The 21,740-nt window shown below is 32.8% G+C and overlaps 1 protein-coding gene and 1 long non-coding RNA gene across 2 annotated transcripts in view; one reads left to right on the forward strand and one right to left on the reverse strand.

The window, feature by feature from the left end:
* Positions 1–21,740, reverse strand: part of LOC111502748 (protein Wnt-4) — a 218,694-nt gene that overhangs the window by 154,931 nt on the left and 42,023 nt on the right. The gene's annotated exons all lie outside the window — the stretch shown is intronic.
* LOC141484982 (uncharacterized) lies at positions 19,680–21,608 on the forward strand. Its single transcript, XR_012466925.1, has 2 exons — positions 19,680–20,061; positions 21,178–21,608. It is a non-coding gene; the product is annotated as an uncharacterized lncRNA (long non-coding RNA).

Here is a 21,740-nt window from a genome sequence, read left to right on the forward strand (position 1 = left end):
AGTAAAGTTATGAATTTCGTTAGTTCGGACTTACATTGTCTGATATTATATAAAATGATTTGAAATCCCCGAAAGAACTAAAAAAGAAGAATTAAAAATTTAAAAATATATATAAAAATGAATAGCTGAAAAAACATTTATATTAAGCAAAGAAAACCTGAAATAAAATAATAGTGAAATAAAATACAAGTAAAAAAATGAAACAAATTGAGCAAGAGATAAAAATAAAATTGAAAAAGTTAACAGATGCCAAGACAAGTTACTTCAGGACGTTTCGATTGTTGATATCTACCGTGTTATGAATCACACGTTAAAAGGTAAGACCTCGTTAGTCCTTAGCTCGCACAAGTTTCTCAACTTCTGAGAGTTGTCGTTCGTATGGGGGCGACAGCTGATTAACGGAAAAACAGATTTTAAACAGATTTAAACAATCTTCTTCGGGTGATGACTGGACTGATTCCTCCTTGAGCTGACTATTTATAGGTCATTTGAGTACTTTCACTTATCTCTTCTTTCCTTTTTCCGCTTCACTGGTTTAATGGGAGATGACCGTTTGGCGGGAGTTGGCCATTTTTCGCTTGATTGTGGGTTTCCATATGTTTTGTATCTCTACGCTAGCTTGGCTAAATACATTGTGGAATAACTGTATGCGGCTTCTTTGAATTTCTCCCTAAACCAATGTTCTTTCAGGGATTTCAAATCATTTTATATAATATCAGACAATAGAAGTCCGAACTAATGAAATTCATCATGAAACATTGTCAATCACCTTCAAACAAATGCAGTAAAGTTAGTTACAAATAAATGTGGCAAAAAATATAAAAGTTTCAATTCTCATTTTTCATGAAATAAATAAACATTATTAATTGAAAATAGAAACAGGTCATTAATGATAATGCATTCATCAATATTGTTATTATTGTTGCAATGGTACATTTGATTTAAGAGTGTGCAATCTTTTAATTATGATACACTTGTTTATATATTTATCTTTTATGTCAATTTTCATACAGTACACCAAATTTTCACTGTATTTCACTTTGAAAAGGTTGTCAAAATGTAAATCAATGGGAGTATTCATACACTACACTCTGAAGTTCAAGTGTGACGTATAAGGCTCCCATTGACTTAAATAGCAGCAACTTGGTTGAAGTAAAAGTAAATGTTCGAGCAATTGCATTTTCCTTAAAAAATTAAAAAGAAAACCTAGATATATTCTAGAAATATATTATAAACTATCGCAGACCACCATATTGAAAATAATAAAACAAATATTCTAATCGACTTTCAATCATAATTCAGAAAAGGGTAAAGAGCACAAAGTTGGCTATATATTTCGAGATATATTCAGCATATACAAAACACAATAAGGATATATCTTCATGCTTACCTAGATGCCGACAGTTTGAATGAATCACTTCACTACAGTTTTTTTATCCAAAAATCATAAAATCAGTTTCTATCTGCCTTCAATCTGCCAATATCAAAAAATTAGGTCTACCAGTAATTAACTAATGGGCGTTTCTAAAAAACGCAAATCGAAAATAAGCTTAAAGGCGGCACATTGAACACCACAAAATGGCTTTATAAAAGACGTCGTGTGAAGAATATAGAATTACATTAATTTTTTAATTAAGATAAGATCATCAGTTATCGGAAACCTGGTAAACACGATGTAAACACGATTAATAACCTGTTTTTACTGAAAACTGTTGCTACAATTATGAAGAGATGCCTCAAGTTCATTCGTTGTCGACTTTGGTATTCCTAATTATAATGGAGTGTTCATTCATCAAGATTACCATCTATATCTGAAAGTCATTTTTCTTCTTCATTAGATGGTTTCAATTATGATATGGTTGCTTTGATTAAAATTGATTCACTTTTGGGATAGAAGGGGTTTAGTTCATAGTTCAAAGAAGTATAAAATGAGTTTCTCATCCATTTAAAATACATCGTTCATCAATATACTGGTTTGAAATAAATATTTTGAATAACTATTTGATTTAATTACTCCTCCTTGTATTTTTTGTGTGCGTCAGTAGGCAGATTGAGACCCTGGCGTCGAGCCACACTATCTGGATAGTGGGCAGGTTGAAACCTCAGTGTAGTAATAGCTTCTCAAAACGGGCTTCAAAATCGGAGCCAAAACGTCGAACTACTAAAAATACAAGAATACAAGACGTAGTTCCCTGAATCAAAATGAAGAATTACAATTGTCAGGGGAGTTAAGTGACCAAAAAGAAACTTTCGGGCAGAATGAAAGAAAAGGCAAAGGGAGCGTATCATATGTATACCATCTTTCAATGTGGTAAAATATCAACGAAATGTCCCCACAGAAAGCCAAGCAGCACTATTAAAATTAGTGAATCCAAGACTGCCATCAGAACTAGTCCTAAAATTCTATGAAGTACTGAAGGAACAGGGAAAGAGAAATGGATTGATTCTATATTGGGTGACGAGACACTCAAAGGCAACGCAAATACATGGATTTTTTACTCCAAATATGGGTCTTAGAGCGAGAAATACGTCAATGAGTTACATAAAGATTACTGAGAAAATATACCTATCTGAGCACACACCTTAATGAACTTCCATAATATAATAGTGTTTATTTGTATTTGCTTGTTGCGAAGACTCAGCTCCGAAACCTTGTTCGTCATTATTACTTTATTTGAGCTAACCGATATTGTGGACCTTGAAGTCACCGAATATGGGAATGTCGGCACTGGGATGATTGATTGCAGAAAGTCAATGATGTTTGCAAGTGAAGAGAATAGTGCCCTATATTGGTGGTCGATAAACGAAGCATATGAATTTAGTGACCATATTTGATATTATTTTTAAGCACATAACATCAAAGTTTTGGGGTTCCAGCATTTCCTCTCGTTGACAGGAGAGATCGCTTCTGATAAAAAGAGATATTCCAAAGTTACGTCTGAATCGGGAGTGGAAATCATAGCGCCGGTATATAGACAATTGACGGGGTATGTTGAAGCACTGACTTTGGTTTCCGTGAGTGCAAGAATATGAGGACTATTTATTTGCAGATTTTGGTGCATTTATATTTGAGTTGAGTCCACAGGGAAATAGCAGTGACCATGCTATTTTCCTGATGTTCGACTGATGTTAGGAAGACTCTGATGTCTGTCAGAAATAATGGTTTTCGAATAACTTCTGCAGAATGATGCCCTTGAATCAGCCGCCACCCGGAAATCCGATTGGGGAGCTATTTTACCTCGGGAGTATTTTGACCCTAGGAGCGCCATCATGCAAATTTTCTCTATATTCTCAAGGATCCATTTTGTCTGCAACCCATCTTTTTATTGTATATGGATTCCAGGATATCGGCTGCGAATGCACATCTTCATCGGCAGCAGGAGGTCGATAAACGCAGCATATGAATTTAGTGAGGAACTAGAATGAGAATCTAGAAGTTATTTCGAATTGAAGTGAAAGTAACCAGGTTTAATTCTATTCCATAAAAATTGAGGCATCGGTTTTCTCCAAAAAGACGAATGTCTTCAATCTGGATATAATTGTCAGGACAGACAATTCTGCTTTCTGTTTCGATAAGTTTGTTGGGGATTAAAATGGACACCAATATGTCTTGACATAATCATCCCCTGGAATTGAAGAGGCTGCTTCTCAAAAGCTTGTAACACTGTTCCGAAACAGAAAACTGTACACGCCTCAGCTTTTGATGCTTTATAAAGCTCAGATCTGACCTTCTTTGGAGTGTTGTTCTCATGTATGGAGCTCTACCCCTAAACATACCCTGAAGCTGCTAAATTCCACCCAGAAAAGAGCCATACGCCTGATTGGAGACGCGAAAATCACTTGCAACCTTGATAGTCTGGAACATCAAATAAAGTGGGGATTTGTCTCTCTTTTATAGATACTTCCACTGAAAGTGTTCAAGTGAATCAGTATTTGATTCCACCAAGAATGGTACATATTAGAAATACGTGACGGACTGTGGCTGCTCATCGTTTTGAGGTTCAACTCAAAAACACCTCGAACTTCACTGTTTGAAAACTCTTTCATTTGGAGAACTGTGTTTACGTGTAATAAACTTCTTGAGAACGTTATTCCAAATAGATTCAATCTTCAGCAATTGAAATCCAATGAGAATCGCTACTTTTGCACAGACACCGCTTCTGGGCGCCTTAAGGATTTCCCTAAAGGGCTTGTGTTTGTATTTTGTCTTTAAAAATATCATAACCATGCAATTTTAAATAAATAAATGATCTATTGATAATGAACTGTTGGTAGTAATATGAATTATAAGATGTATGAGTATGATAGTAGTGAGGTAGAACTTGTACGAGTGTATAATAATCCTGGATAATAAGAATGAATCCACAAGCTTGATGGAAAACATAACTCAAGCATACTTGAACAATATAAAATATAACAAATTATTGAAATATGTATTCGCTTGAACAAAAATAAAAACTTGAAGTTGTTATGGTTGTTATGTTATGGAGACTTTCCGCCACAAATACTTGTGTGAGAAATGAACTGAAAAACTGTTTTAACAAACCAAGCATCGGCTCGAAATCACAATTATCTTCTTGAAATGCAAACGAAATTATTTTGCTTCAATTTCTTTTAAATTTCGATCGAAGGAAAAAATTTAAGTTCTTTCTAGCCTCTTTCTGGGATTGCACCTTTGCATTTTCCTAATTATAATCATTTTCACTGTTCCATCATCTGATCCAAACATTTCGACTCTATTCATTTATTATTTATTTCACTTTCAGGTTTCAAATTCAAACTAATTTCATTGAAAGAATGAAATTTCCAACCTTTATAATTTCATGCCTGATAAGTTGAACTCATTTCATACAAATTGTGGAACACGTGGTATTTCAAAAGAAAACCTACCAGGAAATGAAAATTCGTTTCAATCCACAATTCTCGAAGTAGTTAAATAATTCTAGCCTAAACATATTCATTTCAACCCTCATTTAATTCATCAAAAACCTAAATTAGTCGTGACGAAAGACCGTCATTCCTCGACAGGCGCTATTTAGTCTGGCTCTGGTGCGTGTTAATTCTCCATTAATCGTGAAACATCTTATTAATTACATATGAAGTAATAAAATACCCCTACACACCTTGTAGATACGTCTACTGCCATATTATTGGATACATCTGTATTCAGCGATCGTACGCGCAGAGAGATATAATAATATTGCTAGTTAATTAACATATCAGATGAGAGAAAGTTCTCGAAATATGAAACGTATCGAAACAAGTTTAATATTCGAAAATTACCTTTTTACGAATTTAAAACAGAAATTACCCAATAAATTACTGAAAATTAAAGATGAGTGCGATGGTATCCACTTATACTGAATACCTGATTGGAGATAATAATTTTTGAGAACCTTCAAATATGAAACAAAATTCATTTCGGTACAATTTTGATCCGTTAAAAAAATCACTTTTTTATTTCATCAGCTGTCGCTATACTACGAACGGAAACTCACAAAAATCGAAACTTGTGCGATTCCTAATGCATATGAAAATTGTTCAAATACCTCCCAATCTGTGATTCTGAATAGTGATGGTAAATTTCCTGCTGCCATTGACTGAATTACTACGGTAAGTATCTAACATTCGATTACTACTATCAATAAGCGACGTTATTTTTAAATTGCAACAAAATCCATGTAAAGAGTCGGGAACAGATTATATCCAGGTGTATATGCTAACTATACATCAATGAATGTCCATTTTTATCAAATTGTTGTTTATTTATAGCCATAATCTGCTGTTAGAATTTTTAAAAAGATCTTCCCATATCCGCAAAGGTCACTCGGAACACAGACGTGTTGATATTTTACGAACTTACAAGTGTAGTCGACAAGTCGTCGCAAATACATAAAATGTTTTTTCAAATATTTATAATAGAATAAACAAGCTTAGGTAAGTGCAAAAATAAAGAAACTTTGGATATTATTTCGGGATATTCGAATTCGAATTCTCTCTAGCAGAAAAAAGGGAACTCGATTTGTCTCCACTCCTACCTAACCACCATCATTGAGCTAGTATTTCCACTGAATGAAACCAATATTGAAACAATTTATGTGTCCTCGGCCAAAATAACTGGCTGTATATTTCAGGGGCTGTGGAAAATATTTTCTCATTCCCTTTCCGATGACATTGATGGCGAACTATAAAAAATATTGCCACCGTCTGCGCGTCTACGTAGTAAAAGGTGATGAATCATATAAAGACCCTTGTTCGAGGAATTTTTCCAACATGTCCGTGATTTAACATCAAATTGCTTCGAAGGAGATTTCTTCAACATTCAGATAATTACGACAGGTTTTTATTCTGCACAGGTTTTTAAAAGCTGAATGTGTGAACCAATATTAATTCAAGAAACGCTCTGAATGGAACTGAAAGTCTTTGTCAATGCGTTGTAGCTCGACCCTGTCTCTCTTTGTATGGCCGTTCCTTCCCTCTCGGGCGAATTTGACCAAGTTCCCTCATTCAACAGTTGACAGAAGCTTTCGTGGGGAGGGGTGCTAGCATTGCTGAAGGCAATACTGCCTTTTTGTCCACAAAATACTTCATGTCGTAAGTTCGCCTCCTCTTCAAGAAACCTTCTGGTTTTTCTTCACATACACGTCCCACTTTAGGTGGTTATCCGAACCACCCCGGCCTGGATACCGGCGTGAATGAAGGAAGCCTCCACTTCATATATGTTGAAAACATCATAACATTCATTGATTTATCTCAATAATCCCACAAAGAACCCGAATTCATCATTCAGTATGCCGTCCTTTCCATTCTATACTAATTATAGTCCTAACATTCACAGACTTTGTGGCATTTTCAATAAATAGGGTATTTATGTTAGCATAACACTCCCGAATAATATTCTATAAATGTTCTTTGGTAGCAATGGTCCGTGCTTATACATTTTTTTTGTTTCAGATAACCCCATAGAAAAAAGTCCATACAGATAAGTCCGGTAATCTTGGTGGCCAGTAGGTAATTTTCCCAATCTCATTTTATCACTTCGCCCCTAAACATCTGACTAAGACACTGTTTCACTTCTACTGTTTGGTGGATCGGTGCCCCGTCAAGCTGATACCAAAAATTTCGTCTAACATGTAGAGGCAGAGTATCCAAAGTTTCAGACAACTGATTCATAATGAAATTTCTGTACATGTCTGTACATGTTCAAATATTTTCTAAAAAAATATGGTCTAATTATTTGTTTATGTAATAACTCACACCACACATTTGTCTTGAATGAATATTGGTCACGGCATTCTATTACAAAATTTGGATTATTGTTGGACCACCAGCGACAATTTTGAGAACTAACTGTTCCGTTCCACATTACCTTACCTTGGAACCAAAATGAAAGTTCCACTCGAATACCAAAATCTCTTTCTTTAAGAGTGTGTATAAACTCTGGCTTATGATAGAATTTATTTTTGTGTAAAATTTTTCTCACAATTTCTGTGACAACCCCTGTATCTTTATTAATACTCCTAATATTAGTTTCCGTTTTCAACAACGCTCAAACAAACATTCCATTGTTCTTCTATAATATACTTAATTGGATTATGTGGTTTCTTGAAACGATTGTCCACAGAGCCAGTTTCTTTGAATGTTTTCAATATCCTTCCCACGGTAAATACTAAAGTGCATATTTTTTCCTGGATGCCGTTGATTGAAAATGCAAGCAACATCTTGATATGGCAAATTCTCACAACATAAAAGATCGATTTCTACTATGTCTTGTGTGGATAACATTGTTCATGAAACTTATTTGTCAATTAATTATAAATATGCTAAAATATGTACACAAAACAACTCCGATTCATTAAACGCAATAATTAAACATTAACCAAAACTAAAAATTTGTTTCAAAAGCCTACTAAGGAAACAATTTATTTCCATTTTATTTCCATCAGTACCTTTTATTTTCTTCCCGACATGTTGCATAACTCTTGTAATGTTTGAAATCACGAAATTTTGTATAATGTTCAGTAAAAATCGCTATAACGAAAGTCTTTTGAATATTTATGAAACTGTAGGTCAATATTTAGGGTTAGTTTGTAACCGAATTATTGTTCTGATTGATTTGGCCGTTACTTGATGAAGATCCATAATAATTTCAAAAACTGCACCTCACGATATGATCTCCACAAACTTTATTTGAAAAATTTAATCACAACATGTTTCGCTAGCACAGTAGCTTTCTCATACACTTGAAAAAAATATAATCAAAACATGTTTCGCTAGCACAAAATAAATTGATGGATGTAGCCGTTACTACGTGGTAGGAAATCATAATGAAGAAAAGAGAAATGAAACTTTCTATGTTTTTTACCAGGTTAATTTCAATATTGTAACTTTTTCAGTGCCTGTGAAAAAAATTGTTATACAAATTTTATGTACCCCTTTTAAGGGGCTGTATCCAGGACCGTCGCAATGGGGGGATTGGGGGGTGCTGCTTTTTCGACTTGGGAAAAAGTTGGGAAAAGTTGGAGGATTTTGAGCCATGAAGATAGAAAATAATAATAATAAAAAAATGAATAAAAATTAAAAAAAATAAAAAAGAGAAAAGAAAAGGAGAGGTAATAAGAAAAGGGAAAGAACCAAGACAAGGTTGGGATTTCCCAGCATGCATAACTTGAAGAGAATTCTGAGTTGTTTGAAAACTTCAAAAAAGTTTAATTTCTCCCAAGTAAGAGAACAATCCTGGACAGTCCACACATTTTGAAGTGACAATTTTACAAAATTCACAATTTTTTGCTGTTTTTTCCGACTTGGAAAAGTTGGGAAATTTCGGGCCGTGAAGATAAAAAAAAATAATAGTATAAAACAATAAGCACAATATTATTTAAGTGTTGTTTCCTTTCATTTGTATTGAATATTCCTATACATAGTGGATATGGTAGAAGAACAGGGACCTTGGTCCAAAGTAGAATAATTCCCATTATTATTTTTATAATCACCAAAATTTATTTCTGTTTGTGCATATATATATATATATATATATATATATATATATATATATATATATACATCCCGATATCAATATGGCATCCATACATTGAATGCGCTGATAGGGCGTCCATCATAATTTGAAGAATTTACCGAATATATTTCATGGTAAGTACTAGAAAACTGATTTCTGTAGGCTGGCATGACATTTTTACCACCATAAAAAAATTGAGTTCACTATTGATTCGATAGTAGAGCGTCCGTCCGTCAAACATTCATAAGAACTCCTCAGTATACACCATCATCAGACATCTGATTGATAATAGGGAGTCCAATAAGTATATTTTCATACATGAAATAGATTATTGGGAATCCTTACAACGTTGCCAATATTTACCGCATTAAATGTAGGCAGCAAGTGGGTTTTAATTTCTTCACATCTGTTTTTCAACAAGCGTTGTGCCAACGACAAATTGCGTATGGATTTCAGGTAGCCGGTATGTATTTCATTTTTACATAGGTACCAAGTGATATTGACTGATCATGAAAAGTTTATTCCATAACGAAATTTTCAATATCATTCGATAATTTTTGTCTTGGTTGGCATATTTCCATTTTAACACTGTATGATATTTAAGCGAGCCGAATATAATGATAGGAGAAGTGAAACCGACACATGCATGGTGTGATTATTGAAAGTTCAACTTTAATTACAAAAAGTTCATTGTATATTTCCATTAGAAAACAGCAAGAATTCAAAGTATTCAAACTAGTTGAAGACGCCAAAATGACAGACGATAGGATAAATAATATGAATTACCAAAGAATGTAAATATTCACGGCCGTAGATGACAGTGTAAAATCTGTTTTCAGCGTTTGCGTGGTTTGCAGGTTTTTATGCCTGACGTTTCGTCTACTACTACGGTATACATTATCAGAGGCGATGTGGTAACGGTTGCAAAGCCCGAGTTCGTGGTCGAGTTGTTGTTCCCGTTAACTGAGTTATTGAGCATTGAAAAATTTGGTTGTTGAAAATTGGACGTGCCTGAGTGTTTTGTTGAGCACAGTCATATTTACTCAGTGTCATATTTATTCCATTTGGCTGATACACACTACACAGGATAGCCATCTAGAAGGCATCAAGACCTGTCAAAATTCATTTCCGTGTATGGTATACGATTTTTCGAGTCATGCATTTTTCAATATTTCTTTAAGGACTGACCTAAATATTTTTTAATTTTTTCTAGAGTTTTTCGTTTTTAATACGCTTTTATTAGGTCGACCTGTATGTATGTATGAAACTATGTAGTCAAATCTAAGAAAACTAATTTAACCATCTTTTAAAGATCGTAGCGTTATGAAAATTGGCAGTTTTATGTGATTTTGATGACAATATGGTAGGTACTCTGGAGCTGATCTGATGATGGAGCCGGAAGATAGGCACTAGGATTCCATGATGAAATATCGTATCATAGTCGTGTTTGGTCTTGTAATGAACGTGAATCTCTTTTTATCAATGTGCTCCACAAGATCACATTATAAAAGTTCAAAAACATTATATTTTGTTCATTATGATTTTTTTTAGTAACATAACATATTGTTTTAATTTTTCTATATATTTATCATTATATCCTGTTTCTGTATCAAATAAAGACATTCGGTAAGTTGAACAAACTGTTTTAGCGCAATTTGTTTATAAATTGTGTATGACCGTATGGGAATTCAAAAAATTTTTATCTTCATAATATGATATTCAGAAAAAAATACGATTTTTAATTGTTTATGAACGTTTTTTTATATATCTCGAATGTTCAAATGATTATTCGGAGAATGTTTTCTATTTTGAAAATCATAATTGACATTTCTCTACAAATTGACAGAAACATTTTTCATAATTAATTTTATCATTTATTACCAAAACAATTTATTATTAACGCATTCTTAACCGTCAGAGTTAGTATCTGAGTTTGATACGTAGAATGCCTGAATCAGTTTTCGATATACTGGATGGTTAGTATTTTGTTGATCAACAATCATGCCGTACTCGAAGTTGAAATTGTCATCATCCCAACAACATCGGATGCACTCATCACTGTTTTTCTACTGCTTTAAGTTTTACTGCAGTTAGATACCTACTATGCAACTACAATGAACTAGTTTCAGTAATTCTAAACCTGCCAATGATTATGGTGTTTTCATGGGCAAAAACAGAGTCTCTGTTTTTTCTCATCCCCAATCTGTAGCTGTTGAAAGATTGTTAAGCTATGTTTGAACTTGACTAATCTGATCAAGAAGTGCTTTTTTCCGAACTTTCTTCAGCAGTCTCCGAAAATTATGGTTGAGGTGTCATTCGATTCGGAATAGCGTCTAGAAAGTTTTTGGGAACGGACAACTTTCGGAAATGAAAATAGCAAAAGTTATAAACAATTTAGTGAAAAATAAAAAACGGGTTCAGTTATTTCAAAACTAATTGAGATTTTCAAATTCGAAAATAGGAAGAAATTTTCTATAATAAAGTCTTAACTCCCGGAACTGTATGACCAATATTTATAATTTTCCCGAAGCCCTGAAAATGAGATCGTAATCGGATGTTTGGCCGCCGTGAACCGTGCCTGTTTGGGCCGTTTTTACAAAAAAAAAATTTGGCATATAAAATTTATAAATCAAGGAATGAAAGAATTCAGGCAGATACTCAAATGCTAAATTAACAATAATCTGTCGGTGAAAATGTTTATTGCAATTATTCGATTTATTACGCTATTGTTAATATTTTTATTTTCACCACTAGTTGACAATTTTTTTTTAAATGTTTTTAAATGTTTTCAATTATTTGGAACAAAAAAAAATTAAAATTTTTAAAATTTTTCATTGTTTTATAAATAAACAATTTGTAATAAACAAATGAATTTTTTCATTTCATTTTTGTTCTTGTTGCAATTAATGAATGAAAAACAACCCTGTATTTTTTTTTTATTTTTTTAATTTTTTATCGAATTTTATAAATTTTGGCGCTCTATAATCAATCTATTTTTTCATCATTTAAATTATTATATTCATTAAACTGATGGAGATACAATGAAAAATCGCTAGACTCATTTTTTCTCCATTAATAAAAGAATATATTCAGCTGAAGTTTGATTTTTTTTATAAAATTATTCATTCGAATTATTCTAATTTTTTACAAATTTTTTTTTTGAAATATTGACAATTAGTGGTAAAAAAATTGTAAATTAACAAATGCGGTTTTTTGCATTGCACACAATTTTTCAAGAAACGCTATTTTTTTTAATCATAATTTTTATTAAAGATTAGGATCCAAAATAAATTCAAATATGTTATAAACGCATTTGTTTATAACAAATTTTTAAACAATAGGTGATGAAAAAAATATTTTTATGTAGCTTCTGATTTGAAAAAAAAATATACTAATAATAATAATCAAAAAAAAATTGTTCTTCGATTATTTAATAAACTTTTTAATTCAAAAATGCAGTAAATGGTTAATAAATAACTGAAAAATAATAATTTTTCAATATTTTGGAAGTAAATCAATTCCTAACCGTTATAATCATAACTCTATGGAAGGAAAAAAATTCCACACTTTTAGTTTGAAAAATATCACACTTGCAATAATGATAATCGAGTGATAAAAAATTGTTAATTAACAATAGCATAATAAATCTAATAATTGCATTAAAAATTTTTTACCGACAGATTACTGTTAATTTATCTTTTGAGTATATGACTGAATTTTTTCATTCCTCAATTTATATATTTTATATGCTATAAATTTTTTTTTGTAAAATTAACCTAAACACGCACGGCCTACACGCGGCTAAACACCCGATTTAGAGCTCTATTTCAGAGCTCCGGGAAAATTATAAATATTGGTCCTACAGTTCCGGTAGTCAGGACTTTTCGATAGGAAATTTCTTCCTCTTTTCGAATTTTTTTTTTCGATTTTGAAAATTCCAATTAGTTTTTGAGATATTTCCAAAAAACTGGACCCATTTTTTATTTTTCACTAAATTGTTTATAACTTTCGCAATTTTCATTTCCGAAAGTCATTCCGAAACATTGGCAAATGTTTCTCTGAAAATAGCTCAGCATTCTTGGATTATTCTTTCCTTCAGTGGCTTTATTGAATCAGATTGCGTCATCTTTAAAACAACCTATTTTAAGTAAGTGGCCCAGAGGAAAAAATCTAGAGGAGATAGGTCCAGGGATGTGAGAGGCCATTCAGTAGAATCTCTTCTTCCAATACATTGATCAGCATAATTATTATCTAACCATTGAATAACTGGAACTACAAAATAATAAGGTTCCCCATTCTGTTGAAAATGTAATACATTTTCTTTCAAAGATAAATTGCCGTGTATGTCTCTGTGATTCTCTAATTCATGAACTATCCGAGGTTCGATAGATCTTTCTAGCATGTGATCATACATTTCGCCATTTACATTTTCTTCTATATACAGTGTGTAACAACGAAAACCTAACAGAGCCGTTTTTGAATATAAAAAGGAAGATTTTCAAAAAAGCTCGGACACGTCGATTTCTAATTGAAGGGGGACACCTTTCAGACTAATCAGATTTTTTGTAGTACGCACCCCCTCAGAGAGGTGCGTCCGACGACCTTTATTTAGATGGGGAAAGTAGGTCGAGTGGCACCTTGTTTTAAAGGTCTTTCGAATACCTTCACAACTCTGTTAAAAGAAAATTTTTGTAACGATTAGTTTTCGAGATAATTTGAAGTTAAAATTGCTAATGTTGATAATACATTAGACAGACCACTCGGTAACTTGTATGCCTAAATAAAAAAAATTTTAAGCAGTTCTTCTTATCAATTTTTTGTTAAATAACAACGTTCGATTGTTTTGTTGAAACGGGTCGTGTATTGTTATTTGTTTAAACATTTCTTTCACTACTGCCGAAAGGGTTTCAGTTATTGCTTCATTTTTTGGCAACGACCAAAATGCTAATAAAACATCAATTTTATTTAACGAGCAAAAACCTGGTAAACACCTAAGCAGAAATCACGTTCTGGATTTGGTCACAAAATTCAGGGAGACAGGTTCGGTTTTAAATGAAAAAAGTGATGTTCAGAGAAGGGTAGTGAATGACGATAATGCGATTGTAGTGTTTGGTCAAGTCATCGCCAATCCCAGGTTAAGTACCAGAGGTTTATCCGCAATGGCAGGAATAAGCCATATGATCGCATGGAGAATCCTTAAAAACCACAAATACCATCCTTACAAAATTAAACTTGTTCGTGAACTCAATGAGGATGATTTTGACCGAAGACAGGAGTTTTGTGAGGGCATGAGTGAAATATTAATGCAAAATCCCGAACTGCTTTATAACATCTGTTATTCGGACGAAAGCTCATTTTATTCAAATGGTTGCGTGAACCGTTACAATTGCCGTTATTGGTCGGATGAAAACCCAAGACAATACGCAGAAATACATACCCAACATCCCCAAAAGTTGAATATCTGGGCCGGAATATTAGGCAATCATATTATAGGTTCATTTTTCATTGATGGAAATTCAACCGGTGATTCTTATTAACAACTTCTTGAAGAGGCAATTCAACCTTCATAAGTAGGTGCCACTCAATTTACCTAAAATGTAATGGTGGTAACCAACCCCATCCCCCGGAGAAATCTCCTCGTAATAAACAAATAATTCGACATCAAATGGACACGTATTAGCAGGTTGTCATAAAAAGCAAAAATTTATTTTTTTTATGAGAGTTCTGAACGTAACTTGCACCTTAAAAACAATTTGATTTATTTTAAAAAGAGTTGAACTCAATGCAAATACCTTTAAAACTTCAAATTATCTCGAAAACTAATCGTCACAAAAATTTTCTGTTGACAGAGTAGTAAAGGTATTCGAAAGACCTCTAAAACAAGGTGCCACTCTCCTTCCCTATCTATCCCTATCTATTATCGAGACGAATAAAAAAAAATAGAAGAGGCGTAAAATATTCAAGTCTTAATATTGATGCTACGATGATAAAAATCATGTTTTTGAAAATTTACTAAATTAATAATAGAAAATAAAATTTATTCTGAATGAATTCTTTTATTTGATGAACCAAAACTTACTGCATCGAATGTAGCTTTGAAGAGTACCATTGAAGAGCATATCTTAAGAGCTTTCAGATAATGTATCACAAGTAGGTGGTTGCCTTTCAAAAATATGAAGTTGTGGTGGCTGGGGGCAAGGGTGTGAGAGAAAAAACAAGTTAGTCATCACATCATTTGTTTCTCCCTTTGTATTATGAAAGTTGTTTTCAGCGATTTCTTATATTTTATTTGGTTGCTCAGAGATAGACCTTGTAAGTTTTCAAATTGTCACCCTGTGTATGAAACCGGCGCCGACCTACAAACATACCAAATCAACGATATTTCTAACAAATCATTGAGACTTCCCTCTCGCAAAAACTATTGCATTGTTGTCAGTTATATGGACGCCTCATAATCGCTCACATGTATGAAAAATATACGGCACAAGTATACGCGTACCTCCCGAGCGCCACCAAAATAAAAAAGACTCAACTAGAATATACGCCAATACATATAATTTTGACAATGAAATTGATAAATAGGCGCCCATCTGAAATTTTGTCAGATGGAAGATAGGGAACCTCTGAACTGCCTGGCATGGTGAAACAATTCGGCGTCCATATATGGACGCCTCATTGAAACCGGACGCCCGATTGATAGAAAATTGTAAATGTACGGAAGCTCTATTGATAGTTGGATATATATATATATATATATATATATATATATATATATATATATATATATACCAAATAACAAAAACGGTCAGTAAAACAAAGTATTCATGAAAGAAAATTGAAACAATTTGTGTTTTTCTGGCCAAACTAACTGGCCGTCGATTATCCTATTGATGGCAAACTATAAAAAAAATTGCCACCGTCTGCGCGTCTACGGAGGAAAAGGTGATGAATCGTATAAAGACCCTTGTTTGGGGAATTTTCCCAGCGTGTCCGTGATTTAACACCGTTTCGTTTGTTTCAGCAGTTTCAGCTCACCTGTATTTCCACGGTGACTCATGACTTTAATAATACAGTAGCAGGTAATAACCGTTGTCGAGCGAAACACAGGATTTTGTAAAGCAATTTGGAGTAAAGTGCTTATAAACTCGCAAGTGCTCAGCGTGAATCATGATAACTCATTCATTAATATTTGACTTTGGGCACACCTATTTGCACTTTCTAATACGACCTTATTATTTATAGGAGGTTTGTAGATAATAGTGATAACTTTGGTATGGTTTGTAAGCATTTCACGATAAAAATAGTCAAGATCATAAGGTTAAAATCTCTAGACATGATTTAATTTTTTTTTTCTGAATTAACTAAATTCAATTCAACAATGAAAATCATACATATATAAATTCACATTGATAATTGATATTATATTGAAACAGCTCGAGTTAAAATGAATTAATCTATTACTTCGAGTTGTTTCATCAAAGTTGAGAATGGGCTACTTTCAAGTCACACGCTCAAATATCAATAAATCCCTTTTATTTATCATTACAAAAATAATGTTTGACAAATGTTTACTTGATTCATAAAACAAAAATTTGTATACTGAAAAATTCGTGCTACATATTTTACTTTACATCTGAAAGCTTTCTCTACAATTCGGTTGCGTCGATATCCGCCATGACTAGGAGTCGTTGATCACTGACTGTGACTTTGTGAAAGTATCATTCATACACTATAATAAGGACTTCCTCAAAAATGAAGCTTCAGTTTTGAGGAATCGAGATATTAAAATTGCATATAGAACAAGTAATACGTTGGGAAAGCTAGTTAAAAATAATAAGGATAAAACATCCAAATTCGAGAAATCAGGAGTATAAAAATTAAAGTGTGGAACGTGCCCTAAGGTATATATTGGTCAAACTGGCAGGACATTTAGGAATCGAATCCAGGAACATCATGAGAGCTATGTAAATAAGAAAACAAATTCAACATATTCAAATCATCTTCTAGAAGAAAATCACATCTTTAATGAAGAGTTCGAAAATTTGCACATTGAAAATAAAGGTTTGAAACTGAATCATTTGGAAGCAATGGAAATTAATAAACTTAAAAATTCAAACATTCTAATGAATGACCAACTAGATTTGAATAGATCACCATTATTGAATGTGTTTTCTTAAAAACCGAGAAAGAATTATTATTGATGTAGATGTGAGGCAATATGCTTTAGGTAATCATAATTGAGTAGGTACGAGATGTAGAGGTTCAGGTAATTTCTTATGGTAGTCTCAATTATGGTTACCTATAGTATATGAATATGAAAGTAAGGATAATTTTAATGTATTAATCACTTGAAAAAGCTAATGTTTCGCGAAACATGTTGTGATATATTTTTTCAATAAAATTTGTGGAGATCAAATCGTTTAGGTGTAATTTGTGAAATTGTTCATTATTATTGATGGCAGACAAATACTTTCAGTCCAGTTATCAAAAACCTGTTGATATTATCACTGAGTTAATATGCCAGAATACTGAAATATCCAAGTAAAACGTGGATTATTTGAAATGAGATTTTTTTGCTACTGAAAGGAATTAATGAAGATTATCATTATAGATTCTGATTAATTTTCAAAACTTCACAAACACCCTTCGTGGTATTAGCCAGGGGAGTAGTTGTTTTCTGATAGGTGCCAGTTCAATGACCTACAGTGTAGGAAAGTGATTTGGGACTGGTCTGAATAAATTGTTCTTTTAGATAATTAAATCTTGAAAAGTAAAGGTTATAATTTATTTTAATAACTACTATTACAGAGCTTTGAAATACTAAACATTAAGCAGGATTTCACTTATATCCTTTTCTATTAACCCACAACTGAAGTTTCGGCCATCAAAAGAAAAGAATAAAAAATAAATCAATTAATCATTATTGGAAAAAATACATAACAGAATGAGTGGGAAACTGCTATACCAGCCAATACTTGTCCTGAATTCATTACACAAAAAATATATTTCATGAATGGTGTCATTATCATTGAGTTCAAGAATAATTTACCATGAGATTTTGTGAAAATAAAGCATATTGTGAGAATGAATTTAAATCGTATCGTGTTTTTGAGGTGAGGTTTTAGAGAAGTGGCAATCAGTAAATAATGAACGGCTTTTCTCGCAAGTTATAAGTAATACCAAATTCCCTGAAGTAACTAACAATGAAACCGAGAATCATGATCAACACTAATAGGTTTCGTGATGGTGAATAGATCTTCATTTGTTGTTACGGACCCAAACAATGGGCAGGTATAAATACCGCAAAAAGATATAAAAATATTACTTATCTTGTTCAGAACCTATATCAGTGGTTCTGAGAGTGAAATCTTGTAAATCCCGAATCATCGACTAAAATTATCAAATCAATTGTCTGACATGGGAATGCTCTAATGGTTTATTCAATAACATGAAATTCAAGGCGCCATAAGAGTTTGACAAAATTAATGAAATGAGCTAATGAGATAATTGATTCAGTAAAATTGAACAAAAATTCAACTCATGTCATGCGCCAACATTTTTAAGGACAGTCGGTAGCCAAGCGGTTCGGCGTGGGTGCTTTGTTCACTCACTCGAATTGACTGCCGTGTTGGTCGGTGGTTCAAGCCCTAGTCTGAACGATCGATCTTCACTTGCTACCGTCCAACCCGTGTTAGGAATCACACGTTAAAAGGTAAGACCTCGTTGATCCTTAGCTCACACAAGTTTCGACTTCTGAGGGTTGTCGTTCGTAGGGTGCGACAGCTGGTTAACGGAAAAACAGATTTTAAACAGATTTTTTAAATACAAGCACTACAGGAAAATACTTAAGGCGCTCTAAGAGAGGTGCTTGTGTGAAAGTAGCGATTCACATTGGATTTTAATCGCTGGAGATAAAATCCCTTTGGAAAAACATTCTCAGGAATATTACTTGAGTTTTTTCCCAACACCAAACCGTTATTTTGACACCTCGACATGTGTTTCGATCACCAAGTGATTATCTTCGAAAGAAAGAGTATTCCACATAAACGCAGTTCTCTAAATGGAAGAGTTCTCAAACAGTTAAGTTTGATGTGTACTAAGTTGAACCTCAGAAAGATGAGCAGGATGAGCAGCCACACTCCATCGCGTATTTCTGATATGTACCGCTCTTGTTGGAATCAAATGTGCCAAGTCACTTGAATATTTCCCGTGAAAGTATGTATAGAAGAGAGATAAATCCCCAACTTTTCTTCGAAGTTCCAGACTAACAAAGTTGCAAGTGATGTCCAATCAGGCGGATGGCTCTTTTCTGGATGGAATCCAGCAGCTTCAGGGTATGCTTACACTGTAAAAAGTATTTCTTTAAAAGAAGATCATAGGTTGCTTTGAAATTTTTATCTTTATTGGAAAAACTATTACTTTATGCCAACATCGCCATGTTTCATCAGAAAATCACACTTGTTTCAACAAAAAAATCAAATTTCTTGGCCTTTCAACGACATTATTCGTTTGATTGTATCATTGAGAAGATGAACTATTTTGAATCAAGAAAATATAATATAATCTCAAAATCCACCACCTATTTGAAGGGAAAAATGAACTGTTTCATATGGAGAGCAAACACATAGTGTTTGTTTGGATTCAATAGTGTATCCCTTCAAATAACTCAATTCGTTTATAACAAGAGTTTTGTGAATCTACATACAAAACTATATTATGATCAACTGAAAATAACAGGAATTTTGTATAGAATGAACAGGGTTTCTTTCAAAGAAGTATTTGATTCATTTCAGTTTGAAAAAACCTGTGGTGCTCTGGTTTTTCTATGACCCTGTTAAGTGAGAGGGGAGCGGGGAATTCCGTTGTAAGCATCGCGTACGCGCCAGTATGTGTTGGAAAGTGATGTTGGTGTGTTGCGATTTTGAGGAGGAAGTGTTTTATGTGTCTGTAGGCAGTGCAATTTCTTTTCGATTATTTTGTATCTACCATAATGGAACAGATTTTACAAGACTGGGGTCTTCCACAGTTGAAAGATATTTTCATGGGTGAGTATTATAATTGGATAAAACTCCGCTATATCAGTAAGTACCGCGTTGTATACGTAGTACCGAAGAGAAAGTGGTAAACTTTGACGGCAACTCTTAATTCTGCCTTCATTTTGCGAAAATTATACCAATGCTCCGTAATTTTTCACACATGCATTATTACATTTGCCGAGCTCTGAAAAATCCTCCACGTTGATGCCAATCTCTTGTTTTGAACATACATTTTATCTTGTTTGAAATAAGAGCATTTTCTCTAAATAAAATTTGATTTTCTCTTAGACCGAATTCATTTTTTATTGAAAGATAAAGGTACTTATGGTTTCGACAATAAATTATAATACAAAATATACCAAAATAGGCACTAGTAGGTATAAAAAGCTTATATATGTGACAGCCACTTTCTGATTTCAACATGTGAATAATTGTTGAATTCTGAAACGTCTTTGCTTTCTGTAATCACTTCAGAAATGTGTTTATGTTATTCATTGGGAACAAATTGAGTATACCCTACTCAGCTTTAAATTATTTGATAGATTTCCTTTAGTTATGTAAGAAATAGATAGAAATATTACCAAACTCACTAGAGATGAAATATGAATTACCAAAAACGTGAAAACAGTGAATGCTGTTATTTAAATAGCGAATCATATTCCTTCAAGTGTATGATCATGAATTATATTTTTTCAATGAAACATTTTATATTTTTCATTGATCCTCTAGTAATACTCACACGATACTTTGAATTCCTATAACGGTTCCAAAATTATTATTTTGAAAGGCAATTTTTCTGTATAGACTTCTGTCTACTTCAAAGGGATATGAGGTACGTCTTTTGAATTGATTATTTATTTCTGATCAAATAATGTTTAGGCACCTTTCAACTTACTAGGAATCGTATGTTAAATAATAAGACCTCAGACAAGTTTAAAATTTTGAGGGTTGTCATTCGCATGCGAACAAAAATTGGGTTCGTGAACGGAATGAACCAACTTAAACAGTGTTTTATTGACAAACATTTTTTTTTTGATTAAGTGGCTGCTGTTTTCATATTTTTACCTTTCTATATATTTGAAATAGTGGCTAAGGATGACTTGCTAATTTCTTCTTTCGTTTCAGAATCCAAGTGATGTTCCGGCAATTGTGGATAAACAAAAGCAGAATGCAGAACTTGATCGACGATAGTGATTTTTTTAGTGTTATTTACCAGAACGGCATCTAGTTTTAAAAACTTCATTAAGTAAAATTACTAATAGATTAATTCATTTTCTTGTAATGTTGTTTATAGGCATCGATTTCATTTTATTTGTTAATTTGCAATTTGTCAAGAATATGTCCCTTTTTTATATATGTTTTCTTATTGAATATTCATTTATGTTATTTGTATAACTGTATGATCTCTCAAAAGTGTGTGGTTGGAATATGATATTTAAGCAAAGATTAGCAAAGAAAATTTAGTTCTCTATTACGTTTTGTTTTTTATCACATGCTTTTTCAGGATAATATTTATGATTTGCAATTGCTTCAAATAAACCAATCATAATATGTAATGTATTATTTAGTTTCTTTCCTTAACACTTATAACTGTTCATATTACAGATGAGATACTTTGGATTCAAGTAACTAAATACATCCAAATGTATGGAACGCCGTTTTACTTTTTATTGTCACAAATATTCATT

The sequence above is a fragment of the Leptinotarsa decemlineata genome, unplaced genomic scaffold, assembly GCF_025532065.1.
Source record: "Leptinotarsa decemlineata unplaced genomic scaffold, Ldec_3_MD MMD2_tig00026299_RagTag_RagTag, whole genome shotgun sequence".
NCBI lineage: Eukaryota > Metazoa > Arthropoda > Insecta > Coleoptera > Chrysomelidae > Leptinotarsa > Leptinotarsa decemlineata.